The following is a 23,259-nucleotide window of genomic DNA, read 5'->3' as shown; positions in this document are numbered from 1 at the left end:
TGAAGGATGGGGAGCAGTCACTGAGCCCCAATCCCACCTGCAAAGGAGACCCATATTAATTACATAATGAGACTCTGAAAGGACAGTGACTTACTTTGTTTGCCTCAGTTTCCACAACTGCAAAATGAGTATAATAGCACCGACTTCCCAGGGATATTTTAAGGATCAAATGAGATATTTATAAAGCACTTAGTGCAGTGTCTTGTACATAGTAGGTGTTTAATAAATGCTTATTTCCCTTTTTATCTTTCCTCTCATTTACCACCCAGTCAACAAGTATCTTTACTAATTAACCTTATGATCCCCCTTTTCCCCCTCTGTTCTACCTTTCCTATTACTATCAAGAAATCCTAGATTCTGAGTTGTAAGACAACTCAAAGGCCATCTCATCCAACCAAAAAGATCACAAAATCCTTGAAAGGGAATTCAGAGGCCATCTTCCTAACTTATGTAGAGTGGATGAAAAAACTGAGGCTCAGAGAGGATAATGATAAGTTGGGTAACTTATTGGTTACCCAAGTTGATAAAGCTAGTATATGGCAGAACCAGGATTGGATCTCAGAGCCTGTAAATCAGTAAGAGAATTCATTGCACCCCACTGCAATTCCCAGCTGGTATAGGAACCCCCTCTTTAACACTTGGAACAAATGGTTATCTAGCCTTCCTTTAACATTTTTAGTAATGAGTAACTCACTACTTCCAATGTCATGGGGTAGATAGTGCAATGATTAAAGCACTGGCCCTGGAGTCAGGAGGACCTGAGTTCAAATCTCACCTCAGACACTTACTAGCTGTGTGACCCTGGGCAAGTCACTTAACCCTAATTGCCTCAAATATCCAGGGCCATCTCCAGTCATCATCCTGATGTACATCTTGCCACTGGACCCAGATGGCTCTGGAGGATAGAGTGAGGTTGGTGACCTTGCACAGCCCTCCCTCACTTAAATCCAATTCACTTCAAGTCATGACATCACCCCCGATGTCATGGTCCTCTTTGATAATGAAGGACAAACAACAACAACCTCCAATATCTATAACAATAGTGTTATAGTTCAGAAGCTACCACCAATTCATTATAATTTCTCCCTACTATTTGCCATCTTTTTTCTTCTTCACTCCATGGCTACCCTCAAGCCACACAGTCAGAGAGGCAATAGACATTTATTAAGCTCCCACTATGTACCAGGCACTGTTCTAAGCACTAAGGATACAAAGAAAGGCAAAAGATAGTCCCTGCTCCCAATGAGCAAACCCACCATATTTTCTGCCCAAGCTGTACTTTCAGAGAAAATGGTTGGTATCTTCTAAGAAAGAATGAAAGAAAAATAAAAGGATCTGGTCCTTCATAAGAATTGCTGCAAATTATATAAACATCAAAGACAAATTAACTGCCCAGGTTCAGTACATGATGATGCTCATAGTAGGTATCCAATAAATAATGGTTGAATGAAACAGTAAATGAAATACCAACACTAGATAATAAAAACTGGCATTTATGTATTTAATGCTGGCAAAGTATGTCCATTATGTTCATTGTCTCCTTTTGTTCTCACAACCCTATGAGATAATCACTATGATCTCCATTTTACAGAGGAGTAAACTGAGACCTAGGAAGAGTAACTGACTTGCCCATGGTCACACAGCTAGTAATTGTCTGAGGTAGGACACTGGCTGGACTTGTTTTGTTTGTGTTTTACCTTTGTTTCCTCAGGATAGACCACCAGTGTAAGCACACAGTAATCAATGGATCAATCAACAAGCATTTATTAGGCACTTACTATGAATCAGGCCCCTGTGCTAAATGCTGGAGATACAAAGTAAGGTAAAAGACCCTGCCTTCAAGGACCTCACAGTCTAATGGGAGAGAGGAACAGATTCTTCTGCATCCCAAGTACACCAGTCTGTCCATTGAATCATATTCAATTCAATTTAAATCAATAAATATTGATTGAGTACCTTCTATATACCAGGCACTGTGCTCTTAGGTACAAAAGCAACAAGGATTCAAAGAGGCAAAAGGGAGAAGGGAGTGCATCACAAGCATGGGGAACAGTTAATGCCAAGGTCCAAAGATGGGAAATCAAGCATCATGATGAGGAACAACTTGGCTAGCAAGTACATGACTGGAATTTTTCTAGGTCCTTGTATCGATTTCAATTAGTTTTGACTGAAAAAGTTACCCAAAAGACATAGTTCCTTTCCCTTCTAATGGAAAAGATAATAATTGGTGAAGAATACTTATTCCTTCACATGGGAAAATGACTAGGTATCAATAGGATGATTCAATTAGATCGAATAAGTATCTACTAAGCACCTACTGCATACAAGAGACTTTGCTAGGCATTGGGAAAAAAGATAAAAAATGATTCCAGGGCTTAGAGTATAACAGGGACAACATGACATATATAGAGGGGCATAATACAAGGTAGACTATAGTGGGATTGGGGAGGGAAGAAGAGGTGCAAAGAGCTCTAAGAAAATTTGAGAGTGGGGAGAGAAAACTTTCAGTCTGAAAAAGGGGGTAAGGGTCAGGGAAGGCTTCAAGGCGAAGGCAAGCTCTGAATGAGACCTCAAAGGAAGAGGATTTTAACCAACAGGGATGGGAAGGGAGATTCAATGAATGAACAAGTCTTTCTTAAGCACTAACTATGTATAGGCACTATTCTAGGCACTCAAGATATATAGACAAAAGTGATAGTCCCTGTATTCTGAAAGCCTATATCCTCATGGGGAGACAACAAGTCACATATGAGTAATTCAATATATTATATTTCAGGCTAGAAGGACAGCCCACTTAAATTCAATTTGATAAGCATTCTGTTGTTCAGTCTGTTGTGTCTGACATTTCATGACCCCATTTGGGGTTTTCTTGCCAAAGATACTGGAATGGTTTTCCATTTCCTTCTCCAACTTATTTTACAGATGAGAAAACGGTGACAAACAAGGTTAAGTAACTTGCCCAGTGTCACACAATTAGTAAGTGTCTGAAACCAGATTTGAACTCAGGTCTTCCTGCCTCCATGCCCAGTGCTCTAACCGCTGTACCACATAGGCACTTATTATATTCCAGGCACTATGTTAGTCTCAGGAAAATAAAGACAAATAAAATAGTCTCTGCCCTCAAAGGGCTTAGTTTCTGATCTATGGTATCCATTCACATACACAAATGCACAGAGGTAGGAGAGAGTGGGATGAAGCTGGTCAATATGCACTATGAGTAGATGAGACAGTTTTCCCCCAATAATGGGCTATCAGCCAGCCCATCTTCTAACCTGGTGTGACCCAGAATACACCTTTTTCCAGGAAGCTTGTCCAGACTATATTTCTAGAACACTGAGGTTTTGCTGTATCACATAAAACTCAGTCCTTCCCTTTTAAAACAGTGCTGCTATTTTCTAAGTTTATATTTTCTAATGCTAGTATAGGTAGGACAATTCTTCAAGGATCTCATCTGAGAATTTCTTCCTCATACCTGTTGTCCTTCAATCCAAATTCAACAAATGGTTACTTAAAGCAGTTACTAAGTGCTGGGGAGACAAAGACAAATCACTTTCTGCCCTCAAGTTACTTACTGAAAGGAATGTACACAAAGAAGTATAAAGTGGTGCCCATTTCTTATTTGGACATCTTATGTATAAAAATAATGTGAGAGGGGCAGCTGGGTGGTGCCATGAATAAAGCACCAACCCTGGATTCAAGTAGACCTGAGTTCAAATCCAGACTCAGACACTTGACACTTAGTAGCTGTGTGACCTTGGGAAAGTTAATTAACCCTCATTGCCCCTCAAAAAAACAACAACAACAACAAACCACACCTCATTGCAGAGCCACTGGTGAGTTCCCTTTCTGTCCCTTATATTCTCCCTGAGGAGAGATATAAGCCTTCTGCTTTCAGGTGACACCTAGTCCCTTTTCTGGTGCCATTTAAGAACTTCTTTTAATAACCAAAGTCAATATTTACAGACTACTTCAAGATCTCCCAAACCCTTTCCACGTATTATCACTTTTGATCCTCACAACAAACCCATAAAGGAGGTAGAAAGGGTATTATAATGTCCATTTTATAGCTGAGAAAACTGAGGCTGGAGGGAGGGGGGAGGATGGAGTTATGTGATTTGACCATGATCATAATGCCAGAAGCAGAATTCAAACTCAGACCTCTCCTGTCTCTAAGACCAACATTCAACCCAATCCACCACCAACTGACCCCTTATTTGGAGCCTAAATTGGAAGAGGCCCTTTCCTTGGCTCATTTTCACCCCTTAGTTAGTCCACCAGTGCTGGGAGGAGGCCAGATATGAGCCCAAGATGCATAATTCTAAGACATCAACACCAAACTCAGGTTCTGCTGCAGACTGTATATAAACTAGGCTGGTCAAGGACTAGTCCCATTTCAAGCTGTAGGCTTTGGCTCTCCACAGCCAAAAATGAGAGTACTGGGGGAGAAGTAGCTTGGTTTCTGATTCTTATTTCCCCAACGCTCAGTCTGCCCAGAAAAAGTCTATTTCTTAAAATCAAAATTGATGGAATCTTATCTACTCTGGGGACGCCAAGCTGGGATAAAGACATGTGGTCAGTATAGGAACTGCACCATCTGAAGTTAGCAAAAGGGAACAGATGAGTTCAAATAACAAGCATTTATTAAATGCCTACTCTGTGCTAGGGACCATGCTAAGGGTTGGGGATCCAAAGACAAAACCAAGACAAGTGGATTCCCTCAATGAATCCATCAGCAAACACATATAAAACAATCACTATGGGCCAGGCAATGTGCTAGGTATTGGGGATTTCTCTGCACTTAAGAGCTTATGTTCTATCATTAGAGACAATACATATGCACATGAGCATGTACAAAATACATTCTCCAATATTCAAATAGATCTGGGACCTAATTCATGTGGAAGTTTCCACCAGTGATGTAGATGAGATGTTTGTTCATCCTTTGTGAATCCTTTTCTTTTTCTTTCTTTCTTTCTTTTTTTTAGGTTATCTCCTCATTATCTTTTTTTTCAGAGCAATGAGAGTTAAGTGACTTGCCCAGGGTCACACAGCTAGTAAATGTCAAGTGTCTGAGATGATTTGAACTCAGGTCCACCTGACTCCAGGGTCAGTGCTCTATCCACTGCACCACCTAGCTGCCCCCATGTGAACCCCTTTCTTATGTCTTATGTCTTTTGTTCACATCAAGGGGGTCACCCAATATACTGGGCATACTAAAATCATAAGGGTACTAGTCAAGCACTCTATCAGTATGTGTCTGTGTGTATACATATATAATACATGCATATATACATTAATACAAAATATTGTATGTCAATGTATGTATAAATGTATGTTTCTATGGCTAAATTTAGATATAAATTATATATGAATGTATATACATTGTGTATTGTACATTTATATAAGTGCATGTGTATGCATTTTATGTGTAATGTATATATGTGTAAATATAAACAATATATACATGAAATTATCTACATAAATATGTTTATATATGGATTTAAGTATGTGTATATATTTAGATAAATATACATATATGTTTGTAGTATATGTATATTTGTACACATACATATACAAATAAAATTATAGATGGAAATATATATGAATATATATTTATACACATAAATTTAAGTACAAATGTGTGTTTATGCATATATTTATGTATATAAGTATATGAATGTATATACAAATTTATGTATGTGTTTATATATAAATTTATGCATATGAATATATAAATAGATATACATACATTTATATAAATTCTCCAATATAATTCTCCAAATAAATTTATTTATATAAATTTATGGATAGATACACATACATTTATGTATATAATTATATATTATCATAGATTTATATGTATAAAATGTGTGTATATATTTCGATAAAACACCTATGTGTATAGTATATGTATGCATCATATATGCTTCCAAAATCTATCCAAATTACCAGGTAATGAGAAAGCACTAGATGCAAAAAGGCAATGAGATAAGATGCAAGTATGCATGGGAGGGACAGCAAGAAAATCAGAGTCACTGGTCACACACAGTGTGTGTGGAGGAAAGAATGCCCTAGAAGGTTGGCATCACAAAGGTCAGTTGCACAGGGCTGGTCACATTTCTAAGCACTTGAAGGCTTGTAAGATGCAAGTATGCATGTAAAGTGCTTTCTAGAGATTGCCTCACTTGAGCTTCACAACAGTTCTGTGAAATAAATACTATTTTTATCTTCATTTTACAGATGAAGAAACTGAGGCTTGATGAAATGAGGTGATTTACCCAAGGTCAGCATAGCTATTAAGCATCTGAGTCAGGATTTGAACCCAGGGCTTACTAGGCAGGCAGGTGGTTCAGTGGATAGAGTGTCAGAGATGGGAGATGAAAAGGCATAGGCCAGGAACCACTAGTTTGCCAGTTTGGAATAGAGAGTGGGGGATAGAGAGTCTTCAGAAATGAACCTGGAGAAGTATGTTATTGAGCTGAATTTTGAACCCAGACTATCAGACTCCAAATCCAGCACCCCCTCCACTATACCACAGCCAATGAGTGCTTTTACAAATTCTGAGTCTAAATTAAATACCAGCCACTAAGCTTTTCTACTTCTCCACCAGAAAGGGCTCAGGGGATTTCAAATGACCCTTCTAGCTCTTCCTGATCCTTTCAGGGAGGGAAGAGGGGAAAAAAGGAGGAAGGTAGTATACGGCTTTGAAATCAGGTCACCAATGCTGCAACCAGGAGATTCTCATGTTGGAGTACACAGTAGCTCAAGTCCCATAATAAAGGAGAGAGAAAATGGGAAAGATCTGGGTTTGAATATTGCCACTCGCTGCCTATCTGACTCCTGGCAAGTCCCTTAAATGCTCTCAGTTTTGGTATCATCATCTGCAAAAAGGGCCTAATAATAACTGTAAGGCTTGAATGAGAGAACGACTATGAAATCCTTTGAAAAAGGCCATTGAAATGCCCTGACCCTCCTCCAGAGAAAGATCTCCATTGTTCCTGAGATATAAATGCAAAAGCTCTTGAGTGAGAAGGGACCTCAGAGACCATCTCATCCAAGGAGGAGTGACAGAGGGTCATAAATGTAGGGCTGGGAGAGAGCTCAAAGCCAACTAGGCCATCTAGACAATAAGCTTCTTGGGAGCAGCTAGGTGGCCCAGGGGATAAAGCCCTGGATTCAGGGGGACCCGAGTTCAAATTCAGCCTTAGACACTTGATACTTACTAGCTATGTGACCCTGGGCAAGTCACTTAACCCTCATTGCCCCGCAAAAAACAAATAAATAAATAAAATAACAATGATGAAAAGATAATAATAACAACTGGCATCTGTAGAGCTCTTTATGGTTTGGAAACACTCTAATTTTTATTGTTGTTTTTCAGTTGTTTCAGTTGTGTCTGACTCTCCGTGACCCCATTTTGGGGTTTTCTCAGTAAAAATAATGGAGTGGTTTGCCATTTCCTTCTTCAGCTCATTTAACAGATGAGGAAACTGTTTAGTGACTTGTCAAGGGCCATATAGCTGGTACCTGAGGCCAGATTTTAATTCAGGAAGAGGAGTCTTCCTGATTCCAAGTCCAGTGCTCTATCTATTTGCCACCTAGCTGCCAAGCACTATAATACATCACCTCATTTCATAGAATTTGAGTGTTACATAAGGCACTTCAGCAGTGATCTGGTCCAATCCATACTGCAAAGGAATCCCCACTGTAACATACCCAACAAGTGGTCAACTGACCTTTGCCTAAAGGAAGGGAAAACCCCCACCTCTGTAAGCATCCTCTTCCATTTGGGAATAGCTGTCATTGTTACAAGCTTTACCTTAAATCAATGCTACATGTATGACTTCTACCCATTGCTCATAATTCTACCCTGTAAAGAGAACAAGATGAAACCCTCTTCCTTATGTCAGAGCATCAGATTTTTTATACCTCTCATTCTACCCACCCAATCTTTTCTTCCCTGGGCTAAGCTCACTATCTTGAATTTTCTTCTCTGGATACTCTATAATTTATCAATGTCTTTTCTTCACTGGGGCAACACTAGGTATATCTATTTTTTTTTTGGTGAGGCAATTGGGGTTAAGTGACTTGCCTAGGGTCACACAGCTAGTAAGTGATAAGTATCTGAGGCCGGATTTGAACTCAGGTCCTTCTGAATCCAGGGCCAGTGCTCTATCCACTGTGCCACCTAGCTGCCCCAACACTAGGTATAGTTTGACAAGGACAGAGGAATGTCATCTTCTTATTCCTAGAAACTCTTACTTCACTTAATGTAGCTCAATATGACATTAGCTTTTTTAGCAACCATATCATGGCTAGTAATATTGAGCTTGTAGTCCACTACAACTCCCAGATTTTTATCAAAGCACTACTTTGCTCTTAAGTAGCAACTCGTTCTATACTTTTTGAAGTTCAATAATAAGACTTTACATTTAGCCCTATTTAATTTCTTCTTACTAGATTCAACCCAATGTTCTTAGACTAACAAGACTTTTTCAGATATATTTGTTTATATAACATGCTTCTATAAGACTTTAAAGTTTGCAAAACACTGTATACATACACATTGTTTCACTGGAGACTCACAGGAATCTTGTAAGGTTGGCATGGCACTTACAAGCATTATAATTATTCCTGCTTGAGAAAACTGAGGCTCAGGAAGGTGAAGTGATTTGACGATGGTCACATAGCTAGTAAATGTCACTGGTGGTATTTGAACCCATTTCTCCCTGACTCCAGGTCTACCACCATAGAATCTGCCAATCGATCAATTCATTAAGCACATGAGATATGACGGGTATTTGGCTAGGTACTAGGGGTACAAAGACAGAAGATAAAATCACCTCTGCTCTTCAGTAGCTTTCATTCAGTATATGCCTCCTACTATGTGCAAGATTAAACCCTAGGGATTCAGAGAGAAATTGAAAAAAGTCATTGCCTTCAAGGGATTCCATTCTGTGTTTTGTACCTTATTTTCATTTGATGGATGGATAGATAGATGATTGAGTAAGTGAGTGAATGAGTGAAAAGGCATTTATTAGACAAATACTGTACTATAAGAACTGTTCTAGGCATTGGGGATACAAAGAGATAAGCAAGACAATCTTTGCTCTCAAGGAACTCACTTTCTAATAAAGGGTGACAACACATATGGTAGTGGGTAAATACAAGGGTAATGGAAAGAACCAATGGTCTTTAGGGTGCAGCAGTGGGGAAGATGGAAATGCTCCTTCTTTATGCCATTTTTGTTGATAAAACCATATCTGTTTCTGACAATTAACCATCTGATGGTGCCAAGGACTTGGGTGATAGGAAATACCCAAAAAAACTCTTTTCTTCCTTCAAAGGTCAGCTCAAGTGCCACCTCCTCCAGATATCTTTCTGTGATCCCACATCTTCATCCCCCCCCTGCTAAAAGTGTTCCCTCTCTCCTCAAATTTTCCTAGGCCACCAGGCTAAACATCCAGTTCCTTCAATTGATCCATGTATGTCATGGACTCAGTGCCCTTCCACACCTCCAAACACTGTAACTTATCAATGTTTTTCCTTCACCAGAGGGCCCAGAAGTTAATATAATACTCCACATGTTTGTCTTTGTGTGGATTTCACCTTTAGCTCCATCACTCCCCACCTTGGAGCATACTTATCTGCATACATGGGTATCTTCCATTCTAAACTATAAACTCCTTGAGGGCAGGGAATATGTGAATTTTTAAACCCCCAGTCCTTAGTAATTAGATAAAGGAATTATAAAACTCAAATCCTGGGCATAGACTAACATTTTTGCTTTGTTTTTTGTTTTGTTTTGTTTTGCAGGGCAATGAGGGTCAAGTGACTTGCCCGGGGTCACACAGCAAGTAAGTATCAAGTGTCTGAGGCTGGATTTAAACTCAGGTCCTCCTGAATCCAGGGCCGATGCTTTATCCACTGCGCCACCTAGCTGCCCCTAACATTTCTAAGATAAGCTATCCACATTTCTATCAGGGTCTAATATCCTATTGATTCACTGAGGGGTAGGGAATGGAGAGAAGAAAAAGGAGAGAAAATAGAAATCCAATCTTTCTTTTTTTTAGTTTTAGATTATACATGTGCAATTATGTAAAAGAAATCCAATCTTTCAATAGCTATTTCCATTTTTCTCTGTCTTTCCTGCTACCACTCCTAAAGTCTTCCCCTATACCTACTTGGCTCCTTTAAAAAAGGTTCATAGTTCACCAAAAGCATCCTTTGGCTTCTCAAGATAATATTGCTGCTCATGGCTGAAGGGCAATGATGGATGAGATTTACATGAACTGAGCCTAAATCTTGGGGGATGGTCTCCAAAGGGTCAGTTCATTGCCCCAACTAGCAAAATCTCTAAATATACAGCTTGAAATTAGGTTTCTTTGGAAGTGGCTAATAGTGTTCCCAACTCCTACACAGGCATTCAGGGTACTAAAGGCATATCAAGTGCATGAAACAAACAGCCTTTATTTTACCACCATGGAAAAAAAATGTATATGATGCAAATGACTCATGGGAACCCATGAACAGATATAGAAATGCAGAAAGTTCTCAAATAGCTCATTAAACTCTCCCTGGAATGTAAACAGACTTTGGAGGCTGCTGAATAAGCACTCCCCTTCATGTAAGTCATGTACTATCTGAGAAACTCACAGCAATAGCTGGGAGGATGACAGGGTTCAGACCTTCCCCCACAATGGTGAGACTCTAGTCTTCCAGCTAGAGGGGCTATATGGGCAGTCCTCTTCCTTTTCCAAGAAGTACATTGTTGAGGACAATTTTCCCCCTCTAGGAGACAAGCCCCTGAACACTGAAATCCAGGAATGGTCAAACTTGGGTTTACCTTTGAGGCAACTCCTAAAACTGGTGCTACCCATTAAATCTTCCTTATCTAGCTAGAGAGATTTTGGTATAATGCTGCCCAGGGAATTCAACATCCCTCTTCTTCCACAAAGCAGTCTGTAGATCATGAACATTATTCATAAACTACCCTCTTGGTCCAAGCAGACACACACATCTATCTGCCTTAGCCATGTGCTTCTGCAGCAATCTGTCATTAGCGGATTCCAGGGGGGGAAGGAGGGAGAAAAGTAAAAATGTCCCCTTTATTTCATTTTAAATAAAAGCACAAAGGAAAAGGGAAAAGGAGAAGTCCTGAATAGTGAGGGGAAATCCTAGTAGATCTCGTAAACTACTTTCTATAGACCATGAAGGGATAGTTGGCTCATCAATCAAGAGTTTACTCTCCTTAATTTTCAGTTGCCAACCATCTTGGAGTCAGCCCCAGTCACTGGGAACCAGTCAAATCGGAATTCTCTGTGTCCAGTGGTCCTGCCTACCTCCATGAGAAGTAACCTGCAGGTGTCTCTAGACAAAGGTCCATTCTCTATAATGTCATCAAGTCTAGTTCACTCATTAAGGTGAACAGGGCTTCTCCTTCTCAACCCCATTTACAACAGTCACCACCACCATTATCATCATCATTATCACCACTGACAGTTATATAGCATTGTAAAGAATTCCAAGCACATGTACATACATGGTCTTATTGAAGCCTCACAACAGCCCTGTGAGGTAGGTAGTGCCGGTATCGCGACTCCGGCGACTTTCCAGCTGAGGTTCGGGTTTAGTGACTCTCCTGCGGTCACATAGCTGGTAAAGAGAAGAGGTGGGATTTGAACCCAGATCTGTCTGGCTCTAAGTCCAGCGCTTTGTCCAATATCACTGCGCTGCAAACAGAGCCAGAGTTGATCCAGATTCCGCTGTGAGCAGAGCAGGGACCAGCTCACTTCTTCGCTGGTTACATGTACGGGGTCCCTCCGAACTTCTTTCTATTCCAGCCATGACAACTGTGGTACAGTTTACCCAGCATCTAAATCTTACTTAAGGGAGGAGAAAACAGCATCACAGCATCTGAAAGCTTGAAGGGACCTTAGGGTTTATCCAGTCTAACTCCCTCAGTTTCACAGATGAAAAAACTGAGGAAGTAACATAACACGGGTAGTTAGTACCAAGACCAGCGCCCGCTCCACTCACTATATGATGCTACATCATCTACCTCTTGGGTCCATGGAGAACCTGTCCATGGTTCTGTTTTATTTCTACAAGACTTCTCTTTGGTCTGAAACTGATACACCAGCCAATAGATTAGGGAAGAAAAGACCCTCTAATCCATTGTCTTGCCCCCAAGCAAAAAAAAATCTCTGGCTACCAATAGCCACTCACCAAGGGAGTAACCGCATAGACCTCACTAGGTCTCCTTCCTTCACAGAGGGCGAGATCCCTGGCAACCAAAGCTGGTAAGGCCAAAAACATGATAAACAACCAGTTATAATCTCACGGTCTGCTATCCAGCAAGTACTTCTATCTAGAAGAAGGAAATGTGAACCACAGTGGAAATGCTGAGCTTTTTTTTTTTCCTCTTTGTCCCCTCGGAAGATATCATTGTTGGATACTGCATTGGGAGGGATATACAGTGCTCAGAACAAGGGGAGCTAACGGCTAGGCTGTGCTCTGCAGGGGTCAAGCCACACTTTGAAGATCAAGTACATTTTATGGAAGCCAAATCTTAGAAGACATATTGAAAATTGGGAGGGTGTCCAGAGGAGCATGACAGGATGGTGAAGGAGAAACTGGTAGTTTCTGATGAACAATTTGAAGGAACTGGTGCTGTTACAGACTGGGGAAGAGAAGACTTGGGTGGTGAAGGGAGGGGGTAATTACATGTTAACTTTAATCGAAGAGTAGTAGATGCCATTGCTCCTTTTTCTTCCCTTGGGGTGAAACACAACATGTGTAATACATCTTCCCTTTAAATACCCCCAAACAACTGGGGCATCCCCTTCCCAACCCACCTGAAGTCTTCTCTTCTCCCCAACCAATCCTCATAAGAGGTGAATTTAAAGTCTCTATCATACTGATTGCCCTCCTCTGGAGGTTCTATACTTTATTCATGGATAGGGATATAGGGTGGGGGCTGGACCCAACATATCATTGGCATAAGGAATTCCCATATGAGGAAACTCCTTTTACTAACAAAGGTCAACACCCTCTCTGCAACTTATAGTTCTAGAAAGCTGTCTATACCACTAAGAGAATAAGTGACTTGCAGACATTATTTATTAAAGGCAGGACTTGAACCCAGGTCATTCTGGTTCCAAGACAGACACTCTTTCCAATAATTATGGCCTCGTCACTTATTGATAATGCCCTTCATAAAATGTGGCCCTCAGAACTGAACCGAGACAAGGAGCAGCACAATGCAGTGAAAAGGGGGCTGGTTTTAGAGTCAGAGGACCAGAGTTCAAATCCTGACTATTCTCCTTGCTATCTATATGACCTCAGACAAATTACTTAATAGTTATGGGCCTCAGTTTCCTCTTCTGTAAAACAAAGAGGCTGGATTAGATGATCTCTAAGGTCTTTTTAGCTTTATATCCATGCTCCTAAGAGATCTGGCCAGAATCAGGTCAGTAAAAGAGTTCAATCCCCACCCCACCCCCACTCCCCCACTAGACTTGGGCCCAAAGCCTCTCTTTTTTTTTCTTTTTTTTTCTTTTTTTTTGTGGGGCAATGAGGGTTAAGTGACTTGCCCAGGGTCACACAGCCAGTGTCTGAGGCTGGATTTGAACTCAGGTACTCCTGAATCCAGGGCTAGTGCTTTATCCACTGTGCCACCTAGATGCTCCCTCCAAAGTGTCTCTTAACAAAGCCTAATATTAGCCTACTTGGCTTCCATGCCACGGCATCGAGTCATATCACGCTCTCAATCCACTAAAATTCCCAGAATCAATCCAGATCAGGTCAGTAAACATTAATTAAATACCAACTGTATGCAAGACACTGTGCTAGGCACTGGGGATGTAAAGACAAAAACAGACTATCTCCTACCTTCAAGGAGCTTACATTTTATCAGTAGTTGGGGGTAAAATGATTTCAAAAAGAAGCAAAGTCAATGTAAAACTGAGGAGGGAGAGAGTAAACAAAAGAAAACAAGAATCAAAAGGAATCAGAGAAAGTCTCAGTAAAGAGCTGAGCTTGGAAAGAAAACAAGGAGATGGGACCAAGTTCTGGCTCTGTTACTACCTCACTGAATGACTTTGGGTAAATTATTTTACTTACCTGGATCTCAGTTTTCCACCTGGAACTGTATAATCTCTAAGGCCCCTCCCAGCTCTGACATTCCCTGTTCTCTGAAATACCTGAATACTTGTTAAGGTTCCTACCTTAGGATCAGATTTCTTCCAAGTGGCTCCAGAGGTTGGAACTTAGGCCCTTAACTTATAGGGAAGCTAATTTGGGTTCATTGGAAAGAACTAATGAATAAACGAAACTGTCCACAAGCTGAATGGGCTGCCTTTGTGAGTCACTATCTTCCTCATCCCTGGCAATCTCAAAGCAGAAGCTGGATGACCCTCCCAGTCCTGCCCTGTCAGAGATGTTGCAGAGAGAAGTCAGGTTCAATTATTTCTGAAGTCCCTCCTCCAAGCTAAGATTCTATGATACAGGATTGGACAAATGGGCAAGCACAAGGGGTCAAAGTGGTCAGGAAGGCAAAGAAAGATTACGTGAAAAGGGAGCCACTAATGGGTACTTGAGTCAGGTTAATGTTCTTCCCTAGGACACAGCTTCCCCAGGTCTAGGATAAAGGCCCAGTAGAAATATCCAGTTTTTCATACAGTATTTAATGGCACCTCTCTCTAAGAAATTCAATGAAAGTCTCAAGGAGAAGCAATCTCTTTTGTTTTCCTCCTTGGGAAGCATGAAACAATTTGTCCTCAGTTCAGGAAGGAGCTGAGAGATTAGTGATGTGTCTTGGAGAACAGAATCCAGGTATCTCCTTCCAGATTCTATTAGATCTCCTTCCCCCTTGACACTCATACACACACACACACACACACACACACACACACACACACACACACACACACACTTTATAGAATTATGGGCCTAAGAGCTAGAAGAGTCTTTAGAAGTCATATAGCCAAACCTTATAGGCCCTAGATGTCACAGTAGCACCCAGATGTCAGTTCCCTCACTCACTCCTACCTCTCCCTATCAGAAAGTCAGTAAGAACCTCCTAGACTGCCTATCTCTCCCTCCTACTCTTGCTGGAGAAGGACTTCCTTCTCCATTTTTCTCACTGTCTGTCCCTTTCGGGGGTTCTTGACCTTTTTGTCTCATGGATGTTTTTGACAGACTATTAGCACCTATGGATCTCTCAGTTCTTAAGTGCACAAAATAGAATATGTAGAATTACAAAGGAAACTAATTATATTGAAATAAAGATGTCATTTTTTTCATTCAAATTCAGACTCCTTGAAATCCATCCATCGAGTGCTTAGGGGTCTATAGACCCCACATTAAGAACCCTTGCTCTCTTGATTTTATAGATGAGGAAACTGAGATCTCAAAGACCTGGAATGACTTGTTCAGGGTTACTGAGGTGCCAAGGATAGATGGTGTGATTATAGCGGATAGAGTGCCAGATTTGGACACAGAAAGACCTAGATTCAAATTCTGATTCAAATCCCTTACCTGTGTGACAACAGGTAAGTCGCTTAATTTCTCTATGCTAAGCCTCAGTTTCTTCATCTGTGAGATAGAGATAATAATGCCTATAAGACCTCCCTTATAGAGTTTTTGTGAGGATCAGATGAAATCACAATAGTAACAGCCGACATTTAATAATGTTTTGAAGTTTTCAAAGAACTTTATACCCATTATCTCAGCATACAACGTCTTCATAAGGTAGCTTAACTCTATTCTACAGAAGAAGAAACTGAAGCACAGAGAGGTATGAGAGGATTGGCCAAGGTGACATAAGAAAGCAGTAAAGTATATCAGGGCAGAATTCAAACCCAGCTCTCCCCAAACTCCATATCTGGCCTGCAAGTCACTTTGGAAACCTCAAAATACTTCATAAATGCCAATTATTATTTGGGAGCCAAGACGAGATTTGAACTTAGGTCTTTGAATTCCAAATACAATGTTCTTTCCATGAGACCATGGTAGCTTTGAACGAATTGCTCTCCCCTGGGCTGGTTGTTCAGTGATTAGAGGTCACTTCTTACAAAGCAGTAGGACGATAAAGTTAGAATTGGAAGGGAGTTTAAAGGCCAGCATCCAACACAAAGTCGTTTTACAGAAAAGAAAACTGAGTCCAAGAGATCTTAAGTGATTTGCCCAAGGTTACACAAGTAGCTGCAGATTTGAATCCTACCTGGATCAGTTCATATTTATCCAGTTGTAGACTACATTGCATTGGAATAGAAAGACCTTGAGGTAGGAATCAGGGGAGGAGTTGCACAGTCTCAAGTATTGGCCAATATCACTGGATTCTTTTCCAGTAAAACTCTGCCAAAATATGCACTTTTTTCTATGAAACAAGGTTGAAATTAATGTCAGCAAAGGCAGAACTAATATGGCGAGTTCACTCCAACTGACACTGAAGGCAGTGCAGCGATTATTGAATACAGTAAGCACAAATGAGGTTAAATTTGAATTGGCACATGTCAAATTTTGATGGAGGTGCTATCCAGCACCGACACCATCAGTCAATTTAGGTCCATGACACAGATAAGTTCTGTCGTTGCATGGCTTACTGCATTTGAATGTGAAAAGTGTAAAGGCAAAGTTAAACAAAGTTTTTGTGGAAGTTAAAATTACCATGATATAATAAGATCATTGATTCAGAGCTGGAAGAGACCCCAGAGGCCACATAGCTGAACCCCCTTATTTTACAGAGAAAGAAACTGAGGCCTGGCAATTTAAGCAACTTGCCCAATGTAGTAAGTGATGTCTCAATTGCATTCTTTTTGGTAATTACAAAATAGCTAATTTTTATAAACCCAACTTTAAAAAAAATAAATCAATAAACAACAGCTTTAGATCATTATTTGAAATTTTCAACAGTTAAATTAGATTGTTAAATATTTTATTGTTTCTTTTTAAAGTGAAATTACCTTCCTTCATGATGGATAAAGGTATAACTGTTTTGAAGAGGAAAATCTACTAAAGCAATTGACACTAATATAATCAAAAATAAAAGAGATAATTCAAACAGAAATATAAGAACACAAGGCAAAAAAGCACAAATCCAGAAAATGTGATCCACTGTATTTCTCATTGGAATTCAAAAGCACTATTACAATAGACAAGAAAGATCACTGTATTGGCTTCATACGAATGCTTTAGTTGTATATAATATGAAACCCGATCAACTGAAATAGTGTCTTAAAAGTGTACATTGGCAAGGCAGAGGAAATTAGATGCTTTAAGAAGTGAAAACAATTTTTTTTCAAGTGCCATGCCTATAACATCAAAAGAATTGCTTTAAAAAGCCCTGTTCTATAGGAGAAATGTTGTTGCTACCTGAATCTAATGATATGGTTGAATTGATGCCTGGCAAATCTTGTGCAAAACAAATTTAGGTAGTTCCTCTTACATATAATGTGGTGGGAAGAAAAACCTCTCATTTTTCTTAAGACCTTTGTAATGAATTAATTGAAAAACTATAATCTTCCTATTTTGCACTGAAAGTAGAAGGAGAAACAAATGCAGTTAAAGATGTTCATATGATTAAATACAGGGTGTTCCAAAAGTCTAAGAGCAGTTTTAAACTGCTTAAAAGTGCACCAAGACTTTTGGAACACCCCGCACCCATGATGTGATGCTGAAACTGATGCTAGGGAAGATTTGTTACTTTACAATACTATTGATGATAATGCTGCATCAAGAAAGTTTTCCAATTTCAATTCAAAATTAACAGATTTTTAAAAATGAAAATGACATGGCATAATACAGTCATATTGGAGTCTGCACTGATTGAATTCAGTTGATATCAGGATAAAATGCAGGTCTACAAGCTTAGTTTTCATTTTTAAATGTTACAAATTACAGTGTTACTTACAAGTTTAAAATGTGGCCTCTTGTGCAATTTAGATACATTTCATGATACACAAATGACTGTTTTGAGAACCGCAAGTGAAGAATTACATAATGGGGTTTTTCCAAATAGTAACAAGAATAATCAACTATTTAAAGAGAGTACATTAAAAGAATAGATCTTTGCAAAACTGAGTGACAATATGTGGACAGAGTATAGGGCAAGTTTATATTATTGTGAAATATATTGAATTCCTTGTATCAAAATACCCTAAAAAGATTTTGAGCCCCCCCCCAAAAAAAAGAAATTGCCACTTTTCTTTGTGATGATATTAAAGAGGAAGCAAAATCATATATTTGGTGGATTTTTCAAAATGTGCATTCTAAACACATTATTATAAGACCCTCAAATCCACCCTGACCCAGAATGAGAAAATGGCAGCATTTATGAAAGAGCTTGAGCAATGATTAATAAATGTACAAAATAAGTTTTCTGCTGTTTCCACATTTAGAAAATACTGGTCTTGCTAATTAGATAGAAGAAAATTTTTTTAAAGTTCCTTATTAATCACTTGACCATGCTCCAGGAGCAATTTTCATTGTATATTAAAGACATATATATATATATATATATATATATATATATATATATATATATATATATATGTTTCTCATAAAGAATCCATTTGCCATGGACAAATATGATACATTTCATTGTTCTCCAACTTAACAAAGAATGGTTAGTAAACCTATCTTATAATATTACTTTGAAATGAGTATTTGAACCTGAAAATCTTACTGTATTTGGCTGCAAATAAATAAAAAGTTCTCTGGTTTATCAAAGCAAGCAATACCAATTTTGTTCCCGTTTATGGAATCTTATTTTTGCAAACGGGATTTTCTCTTGTATCATTCATAGATACAAAATATTGATCTCAATCCAATGACTGAAAATGGGGTATAAGTAGCAAAGTTACTGATGATACCAAGCTCTGATATATTTTGTGCTGAAAAACAAGCCCACCCATTATATCAATGATATTATTTATATTGTTCATGTTTTCACAATAAATGAAAGAAAGAAAAAAAAACCTGTATCATGTGACTCATGTGTCAGGTGCTGTATTACCTGCTGAAAATACAAATACAGTAGTGATAGTTTCTGCCTTTTAGAAGCTTATGTTCATTTTGTAAATATGAAAATTGTAAGGGGTTTTATCAATAGATATGTATTCCTATTTTATTTTTAGTGTATACTTCAGATGTGTATGTTACAAAAATTCTAACAAACTCTTCCATTTGAATGAATGCAAGCTAAAAATATGGACAAAATGATTTTTACATTAAAGGGGGGCATTGTTTATTGGTTTAGTATTATACAGAAAAGAAAACCATTTGGATGCCATGAACTGATGTTCATCAACCTCTAACCAGTCAAAAAGCTAGAAAATACAGACCACTAACCCAAAGCAAGGGAAATCAAGAGAAGGAGGTTCAGGGTACAATTCCTCTACAACTGTGATGAGTCTGTAACTTAACTGCAACTTGAAGATCTTAGAGAGCCAGAGACACTAATACACAAAATCCAAAGCATAGAAAATCAACTTGGCAACATCTCAGAAGCAGGTACACTCATTCACTGCCAACTATGACCCTGCACTGTGAGGTAACCAGCATCTCCCCTAGCCACAAAATACTTGGAATGTTGAGATTCGAGACCCACAATAGTCAAGACAATGGCTTATTCCTTAGCACAAAGACTGGATCTGCATAAAAGAGAGAATATAGAAGGGAGACTCTAGCTGCATCCATTCAAAGCAGAAAATGGAAGAGGCTAGAAGCAGCATTTGATTCTCTCCTATTTTTAGTACCTACTTTTCTCCTCATTTCTAAGTCCTCCCAGATGTTACAAGAGGAGTATGTATGTTGAAGTTTCTGCAAGTTTACATGAGTTTTAGAAGCACGGGGCAAACTGGCTATTCCTTTACTGCTAAAGCCCCAGAGCATTGATAATTATTTATAGGGTACAAAAATTTAACACATACATTCCTTCTTCAGAAGCCAGTATAGTAACTATTTCTCCATTCTCCACATTTCACAAGTTGCTTTGATTATTTCTTGTGTTATTTTCACCTTGTGGATTGCAAAATGAATTTCAGGACAGGATTCTTAGCACTTTCTTGGGGTAGCAGGGGAAAGGATGAAGAGTATTTCAATGGGCTTCTCCCAGCATTTTAGGACTACTGCCCTAGGAGCCAAAATTGCTAGTTAGGCCTCTGAAATCACCTTTGTGTCCATAAGGAAAGCTGGATCTAAGATCTAGAAGAAACTTAGAAGTCTAGTTCAACCCATGCCTGAGCAAAGATCTCCTCTCCATCTCACTTAGAGGCCATCCAGTGTTTCCTCTAATGATAGAAACCTCCCTTAAGGTAGACCACTCCACTTTAGACTAGCACTAATCACTGGGAAGTGTTTCTTTATGTTGAACTGAAATCTTCCTCGAAAATTCTATCCATTGTTTTTCATTCTGCTTTATGGGGTTAAGTAGAAACCCTTTGATCTCCTTTCTAGTGATGGGGCAAGTGTCCAAGAACCTCATTATACCTGATGACTCTCCATTCCCTCATTCTACAATACAGCCAGTGTGGTTCTTTATCACAGGACCCCATCTTGTATCTCCATGACTTTGTGCTGGCCATCCCTCATAACTACAATGGAATCTGTCTTCACCTCTACCTCATCTAGTCCCTCTCTTTCTTTTTTTGTTTTGTTTTGTTTTGTGTGTTTTGGGGGTAGGTTTTTTTGGGGGGTTGTTTTTTTCAGGACAATGAACGCTAAGTGACTTGCCATGGGTTATACAGCTAGTAAGTGTCAAGTGTCTGAGGCCAGATTTGAACACAGGTCCTCCTGATTCCAGGGCTGGTGCTTTATCTACTGCGCTACCCAGCTGACCCCTATTACCTCTCTTTCTTCAAGATGAACCTCAAGTACCTTCTACATGAATCCTTTTCTGAACCTCCCCAATTTTTAATGCTCTTTCTAACTCACTACCTTGTTTTTAGAGGTAACTAGGAGATGCAGTGGATAGAACACTGGGCCTGGAGTTAGTGAGTCAAAAATATTTATTATTAAACACCTATGTGCCAGGCACTGTGCTAAGCACTAAGTCAGTGAGGCCTGAGTTTAAATCTGAGCTCAGATATTTAATAGTTGGGTGACTTTGGGCAAAGCATTTTACTTCTCTCCACCCCATCAGTAAAATAATAATGGCAACTACCTCCTAGGGTTCTTTGTGAGGATAAAATGAGACAATATTTGTAAATTTCTTTGCAAACTTTAAAGCACTATATAAATGCTGGCTATTGTTAGTAGTAATGATTACTTTGTATTATATTATTTCTTTACGTTAATTATATATATATATATGTATTGTAAGGGCTAGAATTCTAGCTATACTGTCTAAAATATCTAATGAGCGGTAGCCAATAAATTATAAGCTTTAGCAACAGTTTAGACTTTTAAGCATTTATTAAGGAGAATAAGAATTTGGTGAAGAGAGAGAGAAAGGCCTAGATTCATCTATCTATCATATCAAAGGGAGAGCACATTTTAGCTCCACTCTCCACCAGAGCAAGAGAGCCAACTTTTCCCCCTTTTCCTCCCACAAGCAAATGTCACTTCCTGAGGCCAAAGAAAATCTGCATGGCTTGCCCTCAGATGCCTTCTTCACATGGAGGAGCTTTCCTACAGTAAGTCTCCAGCAGGTGGCACCATTCCAATCGTTACAGTATGTATGTATGTATGTATGTATACATATATATGTACTCATCTCCTCTAACAGAATGTAGGCTCCTTGAGGGTAGGGCTTGTTTCATTCTTTGTATTTGTATCCCCAGTGTTTAGCACCTAGTAGGTGCTTAATAAATCTTAGCTGATTGGTGCAAAATACATTAGGTTGAACTAGGCAGAATTCAAAGAAATAAAAGTGTCTAACTAGACAAACTCTAAGGTCATTCATGCATTTACTCAACAAACATTAATTAAGCACCTACTATGTACTAGGCACTATGCTAGTCACTGAGAATACAAAAAGAATTAAATAATCTCTGCTTCAAGAAGCTCACATTCTACTGATCCCTTCCAATTCTAACATTCAAGGTATCTCTGAGGTTAAAGAGAAAAGAAAAATGGGAGAAAATGTTATGGAAGAGGATAAATTCAAGTGGAAAGCCCTCTAATTTCTACAGTTTCCATACCCCAACTTCCTCTTAGAAGCTGAAGTACCCTGGGAAATATGAGACTGTTTTTCTTTATCTCTGAGTCAGGGTTCCACAGCCCTGGCTGGGGGCCCAGCTGCCAAATCAACCTTCTTCTTTCAGCCAAATTAATTTGACCTTAGGATCTGGGCTCTATGGTGACCACAGGAGAAAAGGGGAATTTGTACTGTGTCATGGAAAGATTTTTTTTTTTGTTCTCTGTTTTTCTTTGAAGGGAAAAAGCAAGTCACCTCTAGGGAAATCAAACCAAGGAGAGGAGAGGAGAAAAAAAGAGATCGCTAAAAATGGATTGTAGTATTTAGGGAGGTAGGAAGGTAAGCAATTCCAGAATGTTTCCAACAATTACTTACATATGAGGAGTGGCATAAAGACCATAAGGAGGGCATGTATAATGAGGAAAAGAAGTAGGCCAGTCATGTTGAAGGAACTGGTCATGATTTTCCTGGAAAAAAGAAGACTTCAAAGGTCATGATAGCTATGTTAAATTATGTGAAGGGTTGTCCTTTGGAAGAGAGATTAGCTATGTTTTGCTTCGCTCCAGAAGTCAAAACAAGGAGCAATGAGTGGAAGTTGTAAAAGGACAAATTTAGGCTTGATATCAGGGTGGAAAAAAAAACTTGCTGATAACTAACGATATCCAAAAGTGAAATATCCTATCAATCAATAAGCATTAATTAAGTTTCCACTCTGCCTAAGAGCTGGACTACCTTGAGAGACAGTGGGTTCCTCTTCTCTGGAGGCCTTCAAACCAAGGTTGGATGAACATTAGTAGGGCATGGTTTGGGTTTTTTGTTGGTTTGGGTTGATAGCTATCATTTGATCAGTGTGGAACCCCTTTCCACAGATGCGGAACAGCAAGTTTATCTACAATTTAAAGTCTCAGAAAGTTGGCTGAGACACTGAGAGATTGCAATTTGCCCAGGCTCACATAGACAGTAAGTGCCAGTGACAACTCTTGAACCCAAGTCTTCCTGACTCTTAGCCTGGCTTTCTAGTTACTATTTCATATGGTCTCTCATTGAGTAAACAGCAGAAGGGATTCATTTCAAGCGTTAATTGAACTGGCTGGTCACTGAAATCTCTTTGAACTCTG

General features: G+C 39.2%; 1 protein-coding gene across 3 annotated transcripts in view; it reads right to left on the bottom strand.

The window, feature by feature from the left end:
• Window positions 1-23,259, bottom strand: part of KSR2 (kinase suppressor of ras 2) — a 651,354-nt gene that overhangs the window by 492,865 nt on the left and 135,230 nt on the right. The window lies entirely within an intron of this gene.

Source organism: Dromiciops gliroides, chromosome 1, assembly GCF_019393635.1.
Source record: "Dromiciops gliroides isolate mDroGli1 chromosome 1, mDroGli1.pri, whole genome shotgun sequence".
Taxonomy (NCBI): domain Eukaryota; kingdom Metazoa; phylum Chordata; class Mammalia; order Microbiotheria; family Microbiotheriidae; genus Dromiciops; species Dromiciops gliroides.
Note: the sequence above shows the minus strand (reverse complement) of the source record. Positions and strands in the feature narration are given on the sequence as shown.